This window comes from Onychostoma macrolepis, chromosome 07 (assembly GCF_012432095.1).
Source record: "Onychostoma macrolepis isolate SWU-2019 chromosome 07, ASM1243209v1, whole genome shotgun sequence".
Taxonomy (NCBI): Eukaryota; Metazoa; Chordata; class Actinopteri; order Cypriniformes; family Cyprinidae; genus Onychostoma; species Onychostoma macrolepis.
Genome location: NC_081161.1, coordinates 26,438,986 through 26,457,990, shown reverse-complemented (window position 1 = coordinate 26,457,990; position 19,005 = coordinate 26,438,986).

Here is a 19,005-nt window from a genome sequence, read left to right as displayed (position 1 = left end):
ATCCTTGTTATGTTTTAGAATAAATATATTAAAATATTCATTAAAAACAAAACTGTTTAAAGTTATCAAATAAATATTTTAGAATAAAGTTGATCTCATTCTTTTACACTGGCCAAATAGTATTTCAGTTATTTTAAACAATTAAAATTAAATGTATGCAGTTTTGCTGATAATGTGAACATATTATAGCTATTTTTAGTGGAAACAGATAGGCCTATATTTATTGCAGTGTAAATACAATTGTCTGATTGTCGGTGCATCGCTGACGTATTTTAAAAATGAAACATGCAAATCTTACTGTTTACTTCCAGTTGTATCCTTCAAATACAGTGGTATTTTTCATAATGTTGTGGAGATGCCTTCACACGACATCAGCACCTCTGTGCAGCTGTGGTTGTACAGTAAGTTATTATCATTGGACCTATTCAAACCGGACAATGGACCATTCGACCACTGAATATCCAGCAGTGTCCACCATAATATCGCGGTAAGTGCGCATCATTGATCATTGTTCTCGCTAAAAAATATTTTCTCATAACATGAGATCTGCAGTTCAGTTTAAAGATGAATTATTGTGCACCTATAGCACTCATCGCTGTCATTAAAACATAGCAAGCCACAAGAAAAGTGATCAATCACATCCACTACAACTATCTAAATTCATATAGCCTAATTTTAGTTTAACTTCTGCATAATGACTTTATGTAATTTCAGTGCTTATTTCCATTATGAGAGTGCAATATTTCATGTAAATGTGTAAACTGACTTGAAAACAGGGTTTAAAATTGTTGTTTACTTCATTCATTTTCTCACTCCTGGAAAAAGAGTTTGTACGCATGGGTCAGAGTTTGTGTGCAGGTGCGCAAATTTTCCTGTCAAGTTTGTTTTTATAAATCTCACCTTTTGTGTCAGAAGTGGTGTACGCCTCTTTCAGGGCAGGTTTTGTGCGTACACAACGGCTATAAATGATGCCCCTGGACTGCAGGCAGGCCAATTCAGCACCCGGACTCTTCTACTACGAGGTCATGCTGTTGTAATAGCTGCAGTATGTGGTTTTGCATTGTCCTGCTGAAATACACGTCGTCTGGAGGGGAGCATATGTTGCTCTAAAACCGTTATATAGCTTTCAGCATTCATAGTGCCTTCCAAAACATGCAAACTGCCCATACTGTATGCACTTATGCACCCCCATACCATCAGAGATGCTGGCTTTTGAACTGAACGCTGATAACACGCTGAAAGGTCTCCCTCCTCTTTAGCCCTGAGGACATGGCGTCCGTGATTTCCAACAAGAATGTGAAATTTGGACTCGTCTGACCATAGAACACTTCTACACTTTGAAACAGTCCATTTTAAATGAGCCTTGGCCCACAGGACATAACGGCGCTTCTGGACCATGTTCACATATGGCTTCCTTTTTGCATGATAGAGCTTTAGTGGGCATCTGCAGATGGCACGGTGGATTGTGTTTACCGACAATGGTTTCTGGAAGTATTCCTGGGCCCATTTACTGATGTCAATGACAGAATCTTGCCGATGAGTGATGCAGTGTCGTCTGAGGGCCCGAAGACCACAGGCATCCAACAAAGGTCTTCGGCCTTGTCCCTTACGCACAGAGATTTCTCCAGTTTTTCTGAATCTTTTGATGATATTATGCACTGTAGATGATGAGATTTGCAAAGCCTTTGCAATTTCACGTTGAGGAACATTGTTTTTAAAATATTCAAAAAAAATTTACGCACTCTTTCACAGATGGGAGAGCCTCTGCCCATCTTTACTTCTGAGAGACTCTGCCTCTCTAAGACATCCCTTTTATAGCTAATCATGTTACAGACCTGATGTCAATTAACTTAATTAGTTGCTAGATGTTCTCCCAGCTGATTTTTTTTCAAAATTTCTTGCTTTTTCAGCCCTTTGTTCCCCCCGTGCCAACTTTTTTGAGACCTGTAGCAGGCATCAAATTTGCTCATTTAGTGGATAAAAGTGTAAAATTTCTCCGTTTAAACATTTGTTATGTTTTCTATGTTCTATTGTGAATAAAACATTGGCTCATGTGATTTGAAAGTCTTTTAGTTTTCATTTTATTAAAATTTAAATAAACATCCCAACATTTCCAGAATTCAGGTTGTAATATAGTATTTATAGAATTTATATTAATTTATAAATTATTATAAGTATTTATATTAATTATAATAGTTTTATTTATGTTTATAATTTTATATTTAGAATTTTTATAATCTCACAACACTAGATCTAATAGAATTGTATAGTTACAACAGCACCATCAATGCAAAAATTTGCATTTGTCTGAAATCTGTGATCTGTGATATTTGTCAGTCTCTCCTTTCCTCCTCTTCTTCCTTCTTTTCCTTCCTCGTCTTTGGCAATTTATATATTTATTGTAATTGTCCTTAGAAAGGGAGTTAAAAGAAACTAATAGTGTACTGAGAAAATGCGCATTATTTACATTGTTTGCTTCACTGTGTTTACATCATTCTGCCTTCAAACAGTTTTTAAACCTTCTTTAAAAGGTTCTCAAATCATCTCGTTTTGAGTGTATTTATTATGTTGTCTGTCTATTGTTGGAGTGTTAGTGTGTGCTGACAAAATGTGAAAAAAGTAGAATAAATAAATTACTTGCGTATATTTTTTTCCACATTTTTTCTTTAGATTTATTTCTTTGCATTTTTGCCTTTTTTTATTAAGATAGGGCAGTATTTTTATTTATTTTATGTTTTATTTTTTTGGACAGGAAGTGAATTGGGGGATAGAGAGGGGTGACGGGATCGGGAAAGGTCCTTGAGCTGGGACTTGAACTCAAGGACGCCTAAGGTGCAACGGCACTATATGTTGGCTCACTGCCCATGAGGCTGTGGGCGCCGACTTTTTCCACATTTCTTGATTGAAGTTTTTTTTTTGTTGTTGTTGTTGTTTTTTTTTACTTTTTTTTTTTTAAGCATAGTTGTTTGACAGGTTAGTAAGCATGTTGTCAAAAAGTTGTTAAGTGATTTCGAACACCACTAAATGTAGTTGAAGTGGACATATCAAAATGTTTTGGACACCATTTAGGCCGCATTTACACTGCATGGTTCAAGTGACCCAATTCCGATTTTTTTCCTCCCATGTGGCACAGAATGGATATGGCCCACGGCCGTGTAAACAGGAAAAAATCGCATGGATTCCAATATGCTCTGATCGGTTTCAGGCCTCATTCATATGTGGAAATAAATCAGATATGAATCGGATATGTGCATTTGCGCCTTCCATGTATTCCACTCACAAGCTTTCAGCGGAGCTGAAGATCATCACTGTCCTGAAGAATTTGTACTAGGATATATAATTATTTTGATGTAGCCTATAGATGTAACTATTGCATTAAAAAATGTTTCTATATGAATTCCATGTCAATAAATTAAACTCAATGTACTATTCAAATTTATTTGTGATGTCATGCTGTTTTTGGCTTGTTTCACCAAGTGCAGTGTAAAATGCACACATCGGATACAGGTCACTTTTTAAAGAAATGTAAGCACGTCATCCAAAAAATCGGATATAGTCACAAAATCGGAATTGGTCATCAAGACTTGCAGTGTAAATGCAGCCTTAGTGTTGTCTTGTTTCACATGGACCACCTAAAACGGATGCTAATTACAGGACTCACCAGGAATTTTGTTAAACACTTTACAGATAATGGCAGGAAGTGACGCTATCCAGAGAATGAACCAATTGCATTTGCAACACCCCGCCTTGAAATTGACAGACACCTCTGTGTGAGTATGGACAATGAAGCAGTGCCAAAGACAAATATACATCAGAGAGAGACAGATAGGTATCAAGAGAGAAAGAGAGCAAGAGAAGGGTGAGAATCTGCAGAGGCAATATTTGACTTGGCCAGATGGCCGCTGCATGCAGACCAATCACATCTGTAGCTATTTAGTTTGCCTGCGAGCCACCATGTTGATGAGTGTGTGTGTAAGTGGGAAGGTTTGTTCTCCTGTTAGGTCATCAATGTGTGATTGGCACGACATGACTAACCTCAACCAAGACAAGTACAGTATATGACTTCACTGGTGAACAAGAGGGTATTGTATTTGAATGAATGTTTGAATTTCACAGTAGCCGAATAAGCGTAAAATTTGATCAGATTAGTGATTTTTAAAATATAAAAACATGATGGATGACGTTCAAGCTGGCATACAAGCCAAATATATGAATCGGAAGTCGTAAAGTCTGTCTTTCTTTCTCTCATGCTGTCTCATGGTGTGGTCTGTTGCATCACAACCCGTCCCCACTACGTTCAGAAGCTCTGCTTTCTCAGCTGTTTAATATAAATTCTCAGTGAATATCTTTGTCCAGATGGTTTATTTTTACAAACAATACACACAGCCCACATTCCAGTACAGCACCCCTCCACTGTCAGACTACTCAAGCACACAGCCCGAGAAACAGAGACATGAGGGTACATTCGAGGACGGATGTAGGATGAACAACAGATGGTTAGCTTACACAATAAAAAAGATATATGCACTTGTACAGGTACAGATACATAACACACACATTCATATTCAGAGAGGGTATGTGGGCAGATACATTAAGGGAGAGAGCGTGTGTATGACAGACGGTTATTTCAAGATGACAAAGTGCTATTTGTCATCGCTCAGCAAGTCTTTACATGAAACCATATGACAGTTGTTTAGTTTTATTAATGCCACTGACATCACCCTTAAAAATCTCCTCTGTTGTTACAAACGATTGGCAAAAACCTCTCTCAGACAGAGACACACACAACACACATCCTTGGTTTCCTGCCGGCCTCTATAGACCCATTCACTCCCCTCAAGACAAAAGAAGCCCCTCCAGAGAGAAAAAAGAGGCAGGGGTATTTGGCCAGGATTACAGCCCAGTAAGAGAGCTCAGCCTGGGCTTCCAAACGCCCCTCAGCCCTCCCCTCGCCTGGAGCTCACTGAAGCGAGGGAGAGGAGAAAAAGAGAGAGCCTAGAAGGACGAGGCAAAATCATCAAATGTAGGAGAAATATACAGACATGGATTAAACAGAGTAGATGATTTTCTTTCTTTTCTTACTGTGTAACTGATGGACTGGCTCCTTGCAAAGTAACTACAGCAATGGTGAAAAACAGTTACAGGTTCCATGTTTTTATGAAATATGATGTATAAATATGAATTATTCTTTCTTTCTCTTTTTTTTTTTTTCTTTTCCTTTTTTGACTACCTTTTTGAATGTCTTGGTCTGATTTATAATAATTTTAATATTGCTCCCTGTTGTCTTTTTGTGGATTGTGTTGTATAATGAACAAGGGCCAGAAGGTGGAACATCCAAAGGAAGAAGTCATAATCACCAGCTTTGTCTTATTAAAGGCATAGTAATTCATAAGAGGATGACAAAAACTCCATACTTAACCATGATAATAAGAAAAAAAGTTATGAAAGATGTTTCTTACAAAAGTTCTTTATTTATTTTATTATTATTTTCTTTTTATAAAAAAATGTTTCCATACAAGCCAAGTCATACAATATCTTGTGATTTTGTCATCTCATATAAGTTATCATTAGTTTGCCATGTTGGCTGTCACCTATGTGTAGAAGAGCAGGGCGTCTAACCCCAGTGTTGTTAAAATAAGTCCAAGTTGGTTTCTTTTAAAATCTATTCTAAATGTACTTCTGTTTTTAACTGTACTGTTCTGAACTCTTCTGTCCCCCACCCCCTGCTCTTTTCCTCATTTAACTGTAGTGGAAGTCTCTCTCTGACAGGTGCATAAAGGCAGGAATCAGCAGTGCTAATGAAGCGTATGAAAAAACTGAATGAAAAAGTTCCACAGTTCCATTTAGAGCATAGCTGCCATTCCAGAGGTGAGGTCATCAACCTGAGACCACCGTCATTGAAGTTACAGGGATTTCCGTTCCCAGGGGAACCGAAGACAGTGGCAGAAAAAGCTATTGAGCTCACAAAGTATCCAATAACATCAGAGATATTTGTCATGAGAAAGACAAGGGCATGAGACCGGAGAATATGAGTTCTGAACATCTGCGGCCTGCTGAGCGAGACTGCAGATGTTTATGGGTTTCTGATAAAGGTGCAGATGATTTTTGGCTTAGTGGCTGCAGTCAATCACGGATGCTGCTGTCAAACGTTTCTCTGTCAATCTTTCTGAAAGTAAAGGAGGAGTTGGTAACACTTTAAAGTAGACTCTTAAAAATAAAGGTTATTTATTGGCATCTATGGTTCTGTGAAGAACCTTTAACAATTTCTGGAAACATGCCATTGCACAAAAGGCTCTTTATAGTGGCAGAAAGTTCTTTAAATGTTCTTCCCAAAGAAAATGTGTTATTTTAAGAACTGTTCACTGAAAGGTTCATTTGGGATACAAAAAAATGATTCTTCTATGGCTTCACTGGGAAAACCCAATTTTGGAACATTCATTTTTAAGAGTGAAAATTTATAAACGGCAGTTAACGCATTAGGTATCATAAACTAAGCACTACAGCATTTATTCACCTAGATTCATGGTAATTTTTTTTTTACATCATTATAATTCAAGTTTTCATGATATATTAATGTTAATGCTTCTAATGTGAAATGTTAACTTATTTGTGACCCTGGACCACAAAACCAGTCATAAAGGTCAATTTTTTTTAAATTGAGATTTATACATCATCTGAAAGCTGAATAAATAAGCTTTCCATTGATGTATGGTTTGTTAGGACAATATTTGGCCGGGATACAACTATTTGAAAATCTGGAATCTGAGGGTGCAAAAAAAAAAATTTTAATATTGAGAAAATCATGTTTAAAGCTGTCCAAATGAAGTCCTTAGCAATGCATATTACTAATCAAAAATTAGGTTTTGATATATTTACGGTAGGAAATTTACTAAATATCTTCATGGAACCTGATATTTACTTAATATCCTAATGATTTTTGGCATAAAAGAAAATTATTTTGACCCATACAATGTATTTTTGGCTATTGCTACAAATATACACGTGCTACTTAAGACTAGTTTTGTGGTCCAGGGTCACATTTTGGTAAATATAGAAATGAACAAAAATCTAGATTAAGAAATGCTGTAAAAGTACTGTTTATTATTAGTTTATAATACCTAATATATTAACTAATGTTAACAAATTAAACTGTTACCACAAAGTTAAAATCAGAGCTTCTTAAATTCATACACGCACACGCCACATTACCCACTTAACACCCCTCCACCACCCACTCACACTCCCTGGAGCCTCTCCCAGAGTTTGCCCCCAGAGGCTGATGTCTGGCCCCAGTACGAAGCTCCTTAGCCAGGCTTGGCTCTTAACGCCACTCCCTGGCTGCAGCGGCGGGTTGGTGCGCGGACGCCAGCGAAGCGGCAGCAGCCAGCCGGGCCCGTGTGATCCCAGTAATTGATGCCTTGCTCTGGGGATATATTTAATCACTACTACAAGCCTCTCAGAGGAAGAAATGGCCTTGTAAAGACTCGCTGACTATGCCGACCCAATACGCGGGAATCAAAACTATGAAAAAGGGTGGAGGTACAAGCTACACCTTCCTGCTACAAGCACATTCTACCACACACACATACACTCAGACCCAAACAACTCCCGCATGCCCACACATTGTTCACACACACACACACACAGACATAGACATATTCAGGCCAAAAAATCTGATTCCAGCTGCCCTAAAGCGGCCAGTTTTAGAGGCCTGTAATTATTAGCGCTTTAGATGTGGCTGGGTCGAGAAAAGCAGTAAATGAAGAGGAGAGGGGGTGCCAGCCCTAAAGCTGTGAGAAAACTGAAAACAAATGATCAAGCCCTCCTCTGCTCTCCTCACTCCCCCACATACTACATGTGGAAACATGTGCGGATGGAAGTGTGTGAATAATACGAGGACGATTGGAAATCCTGGTCATTTCTGGGCGGATAAATCGACAGCTTTAGGGTGCATCGTCCCGCTGCTGTCGTCTCAGGAGCTCAGAGACAAATTGGCAGCAGTGCAGGAGAGAATTAGAGGAAGTGAGACGGGAGGACAGGTGCATTGGGATGTTACAGACACTGACAGAGATAATTAGTAGAAGCTGTGAGCATATTTATACACTTTGAACAGTGATGTATTCGGGTTTGAAGGTGAAAATATCTCTATTACGTGTCTGTGTGTGAGAGAGCAAGAGGAAGAGTTTATGAGTGTGTGTGTGTGTGTGAGACCGTGTCCGGATGACAGTACCTGGTCTAACACTAGTATGTGTGTCTGTTGTTCACTGTCTGGCCTGCCTGTCTGTAATCAAGTCTTTTAATGGTTCCAGCCAGTAATTGCACTGTATAGCCCCAAGATAGCAATCAAAGGACTCAAAGATGCTGGATTCTTCTCTCTCTCTCTCCCTCTCTCCATGTCTATCGTTCTGTCTCTCAATGTTCGACGTAATTTTTTTGCAGACCATGTAACAAAAGCATCTTGGCATCTGTTTCTTAGTGTTTGAGGGGAAAAAAAATCAATTCAAACTGAGCTAATGGCAAAATGGATATTTCTTTGAAGACTGGCCTGGCCCCCGACCCCTCCCTCTATCTTCTGAGCATTGTTTTCCTCTTATCTTTTCCCCATTACTAGCCCACACTAATGGCCCTTTTAAGTCTGTGGCCATCTGCATTTGCTAAAAAAAATTATGTCCTCTTCATCTTGAGTTAAACACAGTCACTTTAAGGTTAAGTCATAGGTTTGTTGTGCAACGCAAATGCGGAGTGTATTTACTTCAGTGTCCATACTAACAGGTAACAGCATTCACACTGCCAGCATAAACATCAAAAAAGCACAGGTGAAAATAGTTTTGAAACGGCTTTGAAGTAAGTTTCTTATGCTCACCAAGGCTGAATTTAGGTGAATTCAGGTAAATTAGGACAATTTTGCCATTGAGATGAATGTAACCTACATTAACAAAAATACAGTGAAAAAAGTATTGTGACATGTTATTATGCTTCAAAACTCTATGAAGTGCAAAAGTGTCATGTCAAAGAGATGTCATTTTATGAAGAAAAAGGTTGCTAATCTAAACTTGTAATGATTGGCTTACTTGATTAATAGATGCAGTTTACAACAACATCTCTTTATAACTGTAACTCCACAATACCTCAGTGAAAATAAACAACATAGAAGGAGCGAGAGAAGGACACCTGCAGATCAGCAGATGTTCCATCCGTTATCACTCCACTTCTGCTCTTATTCCTAGGGCCTGTCCAGACACTGCTGCACTTCTCTTATGTTTAACAGTACATTTACACTTAAATTAATCATTTTGATAAAACAAGAGAGATCTTAAAAGTGGATTTTTTTTATTTATTTTTTTTACTTGTTTGTCTTGAGCAGTTTAATTGTCCACTGTTCTTCAGAAAAATCCTCCAGGTTCTGCACATTCTTTGGTTTCACAGAAGTTTCTGCATATTTGAACCCTTTTCAGCACCGACTATAATTCTGTGATCCATTTCTTTACCAAAAGAAAAAAAAACTATTCTCAAATAGACTCAAAACTATTACAAAAGGTTGAAATATCCACTGATGCTCAAGAAGGCAACATGATGCAATAATTATTATTATTATTATTTTTTTTATTAATTTTGTCTTCTGAGAATATTTAAATATCTGAGGGGCTGTGGTAGATGAAAAATAGATACTGTATATGACCTTTAAACAAAATAATTTGCATCCTTTTAGAAAGTTTGCTGTCTTAATACATCACATTTCCTTCTTGAGCATCAGTAAATGTTTGTGTAATCGTTGATTGTATGAGTCCCACAATTGTTCTCAGTGAAAAATAAAATAAAATCTCAAAATCATACAGTCACCATTGGAAAGGATTCAAAAATGCATAAGATGCTGGAAAACTAAAGAATGTGCAGAAACTGATGAACAATTTAAGAAGAACTATATATATATATATATATCAGGCATATGGAACTATTGGGAATCAAGCGTATGTTTTGAACTGGCTAATTAAAAATATATATTTTATTTTGTCTTGCAGACTGTGTACACATCTGTTTTGTTAGAAAAAGTAGATTGTTTGAGGAAATAATAAATGAAAAAAAAACATGCAAGTTTTATGATCACTCTTATTTTGTTAAAATTGTTTATATTAATGAGGTGTATTTAATTGTATGACATCAAATGCACTGTATATAGTAGTCTAGTATCTGTTTTTCTCATTCTTTCTGCAGAATCACAATTAATCTCAATTTTCAAACTGTAGCTCACAAAACAAATAATTGAAGGTGATGTTTCATTCATTTCTCCCAAAAGGTGCTTGTAATTTGAAAGAATGAATGTTCAAGGTTTATAGTCACATGAGTGAGTTCCATCCTCAGACATTTATGAACAGCATAGTTACTTATGAGAAACAGAAAGGAGTCAGTGTTTGCTTAATATTCGTGGATTGTTTTGAAGTGTGTGAGTGCAGGCTGATCCAGAGAGAGGTTGCAGTCTTGTTTTGTAAGGCCTGTGTATGTGTGTGTTTGTCCATTACAGCGCAGCTGGTCGCCCTCTTCTTTTGCCCTGAACAGAATAATCACCACAGTCAGGTTAACACGACCCATGGAAAATGAAACACAGTGCAAATGAGAACACTTGTACTCTTTGCTGCGCTCTCGCCTCATCTCCTTTCCTAGGAGTTTCACTTTAGTGGTTCGAGGGATAGAGGGAAAGTTTGAGTCACGTACATCGGATGCATCAAACTGCCATTCTAAACCTTTTTCTTCTTGGATTTTGTGATAGACAGCACAGGTCAAAACGCCACTCACAGCATGTACCTACCTCTTATTAAAGAAAAAAATGATGCCTTGGTTTTGGTGGACTATTAGAATTAATAGTTCATGTTTTGCCACATGAAGTTCCAATGAAAAAAAAAAAAGATCAGACTAGAAAATATACTTACTTATAATATACTTATGAAATAAGTTGAGTATTGAAGTCACTTGGCACTTTGCACAAGTAGATAAAATTAAGATTTTTTTTTCTCCTCATCCCAGGAAAAGGAGGTGCTTAAACTTGAAAGTGTTGATCATCAACCTCAGAAAGTCAATCAGAATATTATTTATGGTAACACTTTATTTTAAGGTGTCCTTGTTACACGATACATGTGCTTACTATTATAATAACAATAAATAAGGCATAATTACATGCAAGTAATCCTAACACCTTAAAATAAAGTGTAACCTTTTTTATTTATTTATTTATTTTCTATTTTAAAAGTGGCCTGTAATTTTGCAATCCTATCACCAAATATGTCATTTCTAAATACAATTTTAAACCCTGAGTTGTGTGATTTAATTATTTTCTAGCAATTAATTACAAACTAATTAATTATTAACATTGTATTAGCAGAAATGTAATAAAAAATGTGAAAATATGAAATCAAATAAATAAATGAATGTAGATCGGGAAGATCTCGCAGTAACAGTGTTATGTGAGACACAGTTAAACACGGATTTTGGGCATTAAAATTAATGAAATGTTTTTCCTACAATAAAAACATCATGTAATAATCATTTAAATAAAATAAAATGTATTTATTAATATTTATACAAATATTTATTATCTGTTATATTCACTCAATGCTAAAAGCAATTTTGAGTCTGACTACTTATGGGTCAGTGCCCCCTCTGACAGCCCCCAAAATCCACCTGTTTCTTCTCTTCTCTTATTCTTTATAAAAACTCTTATCTAGTTAATATAATCTCTCTGTCTCTTTCCAACTTTCCTCTCGAATTTATGATGACAGGGTTGCAAGTTGTAATAATATTTTGGTTGTTTCATGGAAAAGCCTGTGATGAAAAGTTCAGGCATTGAGATTCTGAGCATGATACTGGCACCAAACAGCTTTATATGGCCAAGGGCCATTCGCAAGGGATGGAGAGGAATAATCGTTGAGCCGGGGAAGTGGAGAAGAGGATCTAAAGGACAAGGGCTTTATTTAAACAGGGATTTTTTTGGTATTTAACATTCAAAAGAGATGGAGCAGAAAAACAACATCATCAACAGCAAACACAAAAATAAGTATTGTAGATGTCAAAGTCCAGCATCAATTCATTTTTATGTGTAGCATTTTTCATCTGAAAGGTGTTTAAATCATGTCCAGCTCCTCAAGAACACCTTGGGCCCTCTAATGATTCCAGACATCTCGTTCCATCTCTTCCTCTCTCTCATTTTCCTCTCAGTGCCTCGGAGGCTGTGTGCTGGTTCCTGTAGTATTAAGGCATGCAGACTCCCATTACTGAATTGTATAGTGTCATTTCCACCAGGGCTTATGATTAGAGGAAAGAGGGTCTTTGTGCGTCAGATAACATCAGGCAGGAGAGACAAGGGTGAGACCCCTGCCTGGAGGGGCTGTGAGTGTGTGTGTGTGTGTGTGTGTGTGCGCTCGCTGGGTGTGAATCCCAAAACAAAGTACCAAGTATTCGCTTTCAATGTGAACATCCTCTGTGATAAGATCAGAGAGAGGGGTGTGCTGGTCTTGTCGTGGTGGTAAATGTTTTACCTGTGTGGTTTTGTAAAGAGCAGGATCTGCAGACGGTATCTGCGATTTACAGGTTTACGTGCTGATAAAGACACAAAAGACCAGCCTGGGCCATGGAGAGCAGTGATTTTAGCCACCCAGCTAGGGACATATCACACATACACATGCATACACACACAGATCAGTCCTTTCAATACGCCGCTGACTGCGCCATCAATTAGCAGAGGAGTGTGATAGCGTGATTGTGTGTGAGTTTGGGGGGGGGGCAGTTTATAAGGGACAATGAGAAGGACATGGAGGAGGGTGGGAGAGAGATAAGTTTGTAGGGTATTGTCTCATGACAGAGACCTGGATAAATGCCTTGTCTTTCGGTTAATGGAATGAAAGGCAGAATTATTCATTTGTTTCTCATATAAAGCCAAGACAGCTGGAGAACAATGGAATACAAGGCCCCTTTCTGCACCGCTGCCAAGCTACTGTACAGCACAGCTAAATACAGCTCAATCAATCACTCTATGATAAGCATGAATGCAACAGGAATTTAAACACATAATATAAATGTATGTACACTACTGTTTAAAAGTTTGGGGTCAGTATTTTATTATTTTATTTTTTTCAGCAAGTATGTATTAAATTGATTAAAACGATTGTAATAATGTCAAATGTACAAAAGATTTCTATTTCAAATAAATGCATTTTTTAACTTTTTGTTCATCAAAATAAATAAATAAATAAACAGTACAACTGTTTTCATCACTGGTAATAATAATAAGGTTTTGAGCACCAAATCAGTATATTAGAATGATTTCTCAGGACCATGTGACACTGAAGACTGGAGTAATTGGTAACACTTTACAATAAAGTTCCATTTGTTAAAATTAGTTAACTACATTAATTAACATTAACTAACAGTATTATGTATTTTTATTAACAAAGATGAATAAATACTGTAACAATGTATTGCTCATTGTTAATGTTAGTTAATGCATTAAATATAGTTAACAAATAGAACCTTATTGTAAAGTGTTACTGAGTAATTTCTCCTAAAATTCAGCTTTGAAAAAGTTATTTTAAATTGTGATAAAATTTCACAGTATTACTGTTTTTATTTTTGATCAAATAAATTCAGCCTTAATTATCATAAGTGACCTCTTTCAAAACCATAAAAAAAAATCTTTCCGATCACAAACTTTTAAATGGTTTTTATTTTATTTACATTAAAAAAAGTAATATCAAAGAGAATTAAATAAAAAGTACCAATTCCACACACGCACACACACATAATAATAATAAATAATAATCTATTAAACTAAATATATTGATGCTGGCTAACAAACAACATCTTAAAATATTTAAAAACAAACCCCACATCTGGTGGTATTTTGTTATCAGTTTCAAATAATCTTCTCTATAATATTAAACTCAACATCTTTTTAAAAACACCTCTGTAAAACATGTTTACACAAGGGATTATCAGACCAAATACCACAAATACATTTACAGGGATGTCAGGAATCACAATAGGATTTTCTGGTCTTTAATGGGTATGTGGAACAGCTACGTATGTTTTCCGTTTTTAAGAGGATGAGTTTAATTTAGCTCGGCCATAATTATTTTGAAACGAGCACGGCTGTGTTCCTAATCTCGCGCTTCAATCTGTACATATATATAGTCAGATTAAATGCATTGCGTCTTCCATCTGTTTTTTTTTTCTCTGCATGTCCAAAAATACACATTTTCTTCAGCAGAGAACAAGAGTATGTGCATGTGAATCTCGCTCGCTTGGAGTGTTTACCAGATCAGAGATTAATCCTGTAGTCTCTCTCTGGCACACTCAGGAGGGGGCACTTTTCGACGGACACCAAAATGCAACATTTCTAAAGTTTCCAAAAGCACGCACACTTAAACACACTCATGCGAATAAACACACATACATGGCTCTCATTACAGTGCCATTGACTTTATGTGCAATCAGTTTGTATATTGCTTGGATGCGTTCTAAAAACCGCAGCAGTGAATTAAGGGTTCAAATTGACAGAAGGATTAATCAAACGGATGATAAAACGAATGACATCATCACATCCCCGGACTGATCCAACCAGAATGCTATGTCAGACAAAACAAACTCTCCCTCTCTCTCACTAACTCAGTTTAGTTTTATATGTGTTCTTAATTGTAGGTGTCCTTGTAGCTTTGATTGTTCTCTGGGCGTTTGTTGTGTCTTTAGGTGACCACATCAGAAAGCTTTTTTAAAAGCTCTTATGCCCTCTCATCTCTCCACTCACTTACTCTCTCACCTGTATTAAACGCTGAGGAGGAGCCAAGAGGTAGGGAGAAACGCTGTTTGCAGGTCACCAAGGATCAAAGAGGCTTGTCAAAGTGCTTTTAAGCATCTCAACTTTTCAGACTGCTTTTAAAAGAACAGCGAGAACTTCCAAGATTGAAACTCCTTTAACAAGCTGATTGCAAAGTATGCTATCCATAAAATCTCATTTGTCATCATCCAGGTACCCAATGCTGTCCAGATTTGCAGCAATTGAAAATACAGAATCTGATCATGGCCAGATTTTCACAAGCACTTAAATGCGCAAAAGTTGTACTTAATTTCTATGATGTTTCCTAAAGGCTTTGTTGCCTATAGTATGCTAAAACATCTGTAAATAATTGAGAACTTGTCTATAGCATGACAGTCACATATTGAGCACCCTCTGACACGTCTTGACAGATGGTGTTGTGTTCATAAGTTTCATTTAATAAGGTAAATAATGTTTTGTTTCAGGTAACAGCTAAGGAAATAATGTCTAAATAATATTGAGGTGATTATGATCACATTGGCAAAATTAGGAGAAATTTCACAGACTAAAAAGGTAAACATTTTTTATTGACAAGAGCATAGTAATGTATAAGCTTACCCTGAAGTCACTTTCAAATCAAGCAGCTTTCTGCTGGACAGTGCCGTGAATTTGCATGCATAAGCAAAATTTACATGGGGACATTTTCACCCTAAAATAGAAAACCGTTATTTAAATGGTGATAATATTTCACAGTATTACTGTTTTACTGTATTTTTGATCGAATAAATTAGTAGTGAGTATAAGTGGCTTCTTTAAAAAAAAAAAAAAAAAAATATATATATATATATATATATATATATATATATATATATAATAAATAAGTGTGTGTGTGTGTGTGTATGTGTGTGAACTGTCACGTTTCATGCCAAGTATACAAATATATTTACATATTTAAGTGCTCAATAAATATACTCTGCAATTGTACTTTTAGTATACTAAGCTGGTAGGCTATACTTAAAGGTGGGGTATGTATTTTTTCAAAAACACTTTGGAAAACTGAGTCGGGCCCAGTACCAAAACAAACTTGTAGCCAATCAGCAGTAAGGGGCATGTCTACTCATGATGCGAGGAGAGAGCGCTCAGTGCACATGATGGACATTAGCCGAGCCGAGCCGAACGACGACAGAATGATAGAGATGGCGGATAAAAAACAAAAGAGGAAAATGTCTGTGGAACAAAAGAAGGCTTACACCATGTGTACATCGGACTCCGCGCCGCAAAAGCTAAAGTCTGTCTACACTGGACGAGACAAAGCGACCGTTGAAAATCATTTGAAATTTGTGTCGATATGTCAAAAATAGAACGTGGCAGCAGTTTACTGTCGGGGATTTGTCGAGTCGCGCCGCATCCAGTGTAGACAGCATCACTGATTATGAGTTCTATAGTGTTTGACACGGTGTTACGATAAGGCAAGAAGTACGACCTGTGTAAATATCGGATCAGCTTTCCAGCGCTGCTTTTCCAGATCGGATGCCGAGGTTGCTTTGTTTCTCCTTGATAGGTGAATAACATTGGTTTTGCTTTGTTTCACAGAACTAATCATTGCCTGGGTTGCGTACACATATGTGTGGGGCGGAGCTATCAAAATAGGGGCGAGACCCTTTTGGGGTAGGGGCGTGTTTGTTTTGGTGATTTCAAATATCAACATTGGCTACCAGAAATCACTTACCCCACCTTTAAAGTCTGCTAAATTGGAACAACTAATTTTGAACTTAATGCACTTTAATTGTGCGGAAGTATTGCTGCAGTCCAACTAAAGTTATGCTGAAGTATATTTGATTGTGCTAAAGTGGAACTATTGCAAGTATACTTTAGGTACATTTTAAATATCTTGCTTTTAAAGACCGATATTATTCAAAGATCATACAATCCTCATCAATAGTGACATTAAAACACATTTAGGCTTAATATAAAGAAATGTGCATTGTACACAAGTAGTACTCTAAATAAAGTTTAATTATAATCAGTTAGTCTTGAGCGATATACTTAGTAAGAAATAAATGTATTTTAAATGTATTACTTTTTTACATATATACTTTAAAAAAGTAGCATGATGTCAGAGAACATGAAATGAAAAAGTACTGATTTCACAAAATGTTCCCTTTTTAATTTTAGTTGATTACAATTAAATTGCTGAAATTTCATAGGCAAAAAAACTCCATAGTCTATTGTCAATAGAGTAGCGATACTTAAGCATAAACCAAAGTTACTTTCAAAACAAGCAGCTTTCTGTTTGTCAGTGTGGCAAATTCGTGTGACTAACTTTAGTGAAATTTCACAAGATTCCTACTGAAATGACTGAATTTCTTCTGTGAACTTTAACAGAGAGAGCAACAGTAAATGTGATTGCAAGTGTAATTTGTAATTTGCAGGGTTATTGGGAAACCCATCATGTCACTGCAGAATTAATACATAGGCACGGTGCTACTGTGTTGTAATCCACTGTACATGTGAATACTTATTTGATACAGATTTCCTATAAATGAGTCAAATCATTAGGCGTAGAGCTTTTCAAGTGCAGGTGTGCTTCAAGTTGAGCCCGAGGAGGTGAATCTGGAGCAGATGTGTTTTCAGCTTCAATCTGTTCTGATTGTTATCAGAAATCCACCAGTGAGCTACAGGGATGAATAAGTTTAGCTCTGGTTTGGAGAAGTAGTTAGGCCCGGGCATCAGGAAAAGTAAAATATTTTAAATATTATAATTTAAACATGCTATTATAATAACTAAAAAAACAACATCTCCATTGGCTGGTTAAATACAGAGAGGTGGAATCTAGTGGTGAGAAAAAGCTTCACAACAGCACATGTTAAAATGTGTTAACAGAGACTTAGCAACTGTCAGCAAGAGCTAAAGTGTCTTACTTCTGTCTGACTGACCTCGGACTGTCTGTCTGGCTGTTTCACACTCAATTTTATTTTATCTGTAACTCTAATACTAAACATAAGTCATAAATCTGCTCTGTTCCCGCAATAGTTTACTCTGTAAGCTGCTTGCTTTTGCTCCTGTTTTTAATGAGTGTAGCAAATCAGATATGTGCAATTGGCAATGCATCCTGTCCCCTCATACAGAAAGCTATTGTGTGTCGAGGGGACACAAGACTAAGAGAGGTTTGTAGAATCTATGTCAGTGATTTATGTCGTATAAAGTTGCACATTGTATCTGACATTGTGTAAGCATGCTATAGCTTAGATACTCATGTGTGTTTATGTGGCATGTGTATTTGCATTTGTGTGTATATTTATGTTTCATTATGGGCCCAAACAGATTGACTCTATCCGTGATGAGTGTGTAAGTAGTCTCGTGTTGCAAGCAGCTGTTGTGTTATAAAGCTTTTCTGCTTTGACAGGCATAAATAGTGTGTGCCGTTGGCTACTGGGGTTTGAGAGGGATATTATACTTCTGTTCGGGAGATTGAACTCATTGCAGGTGCTTTTTACAATGCGACTGTACTGACAAAGGTTTAAAATCCATCATATAACATTTTTATGATTGGATATTAGTAATTTTAAAAATAAGGATGGAGCATTTTCAGAGAATTTATTTTATTTTTTTTACCTTTTAACAATGAGTAGATGGTTGCTTTTTCACACTAGCACCAATTCAGATGCGCACTAGGACTGTGTGGAGTAAAATCATCCTTTTTACTATATGAAGCAAGACATAAATTTCACTCCCATTACAAAACAACAGGAAGATAATACACTTATTTGCACCACATTCACATGCATGCATGCTTTACCAAAAGGAAATGGTCGTTAAAAGCTGTCATAATTGCCAGTGAAATATGTTGCCATATTTTGTACCTTTCCACAGTTGCAAGATGGCAAAAGATGAGATATTTCATAAGTACAGTTATGACACATCCTCTCGACTTGTGTAAGGCTTACATTATTATTTGTTGCTAATGTCAGAGTCATGTGTTAATCTGTAGACATCAAAGACGTTATCTGCAAACAATATAATAAGTCTTATACAAGTCATGTTGAATATAACTTAAAATGTAAGCTAAAACAGAATATAAAGAAATGTTATTATATTTATTTCATTTGAATTTATGCATTTATTTAAATTTGATTTAATGTTGTAAAATAGTTTTCGAAATAAATAATAATCTGAGAATTTATGCAGAGACATTTGTTTATATG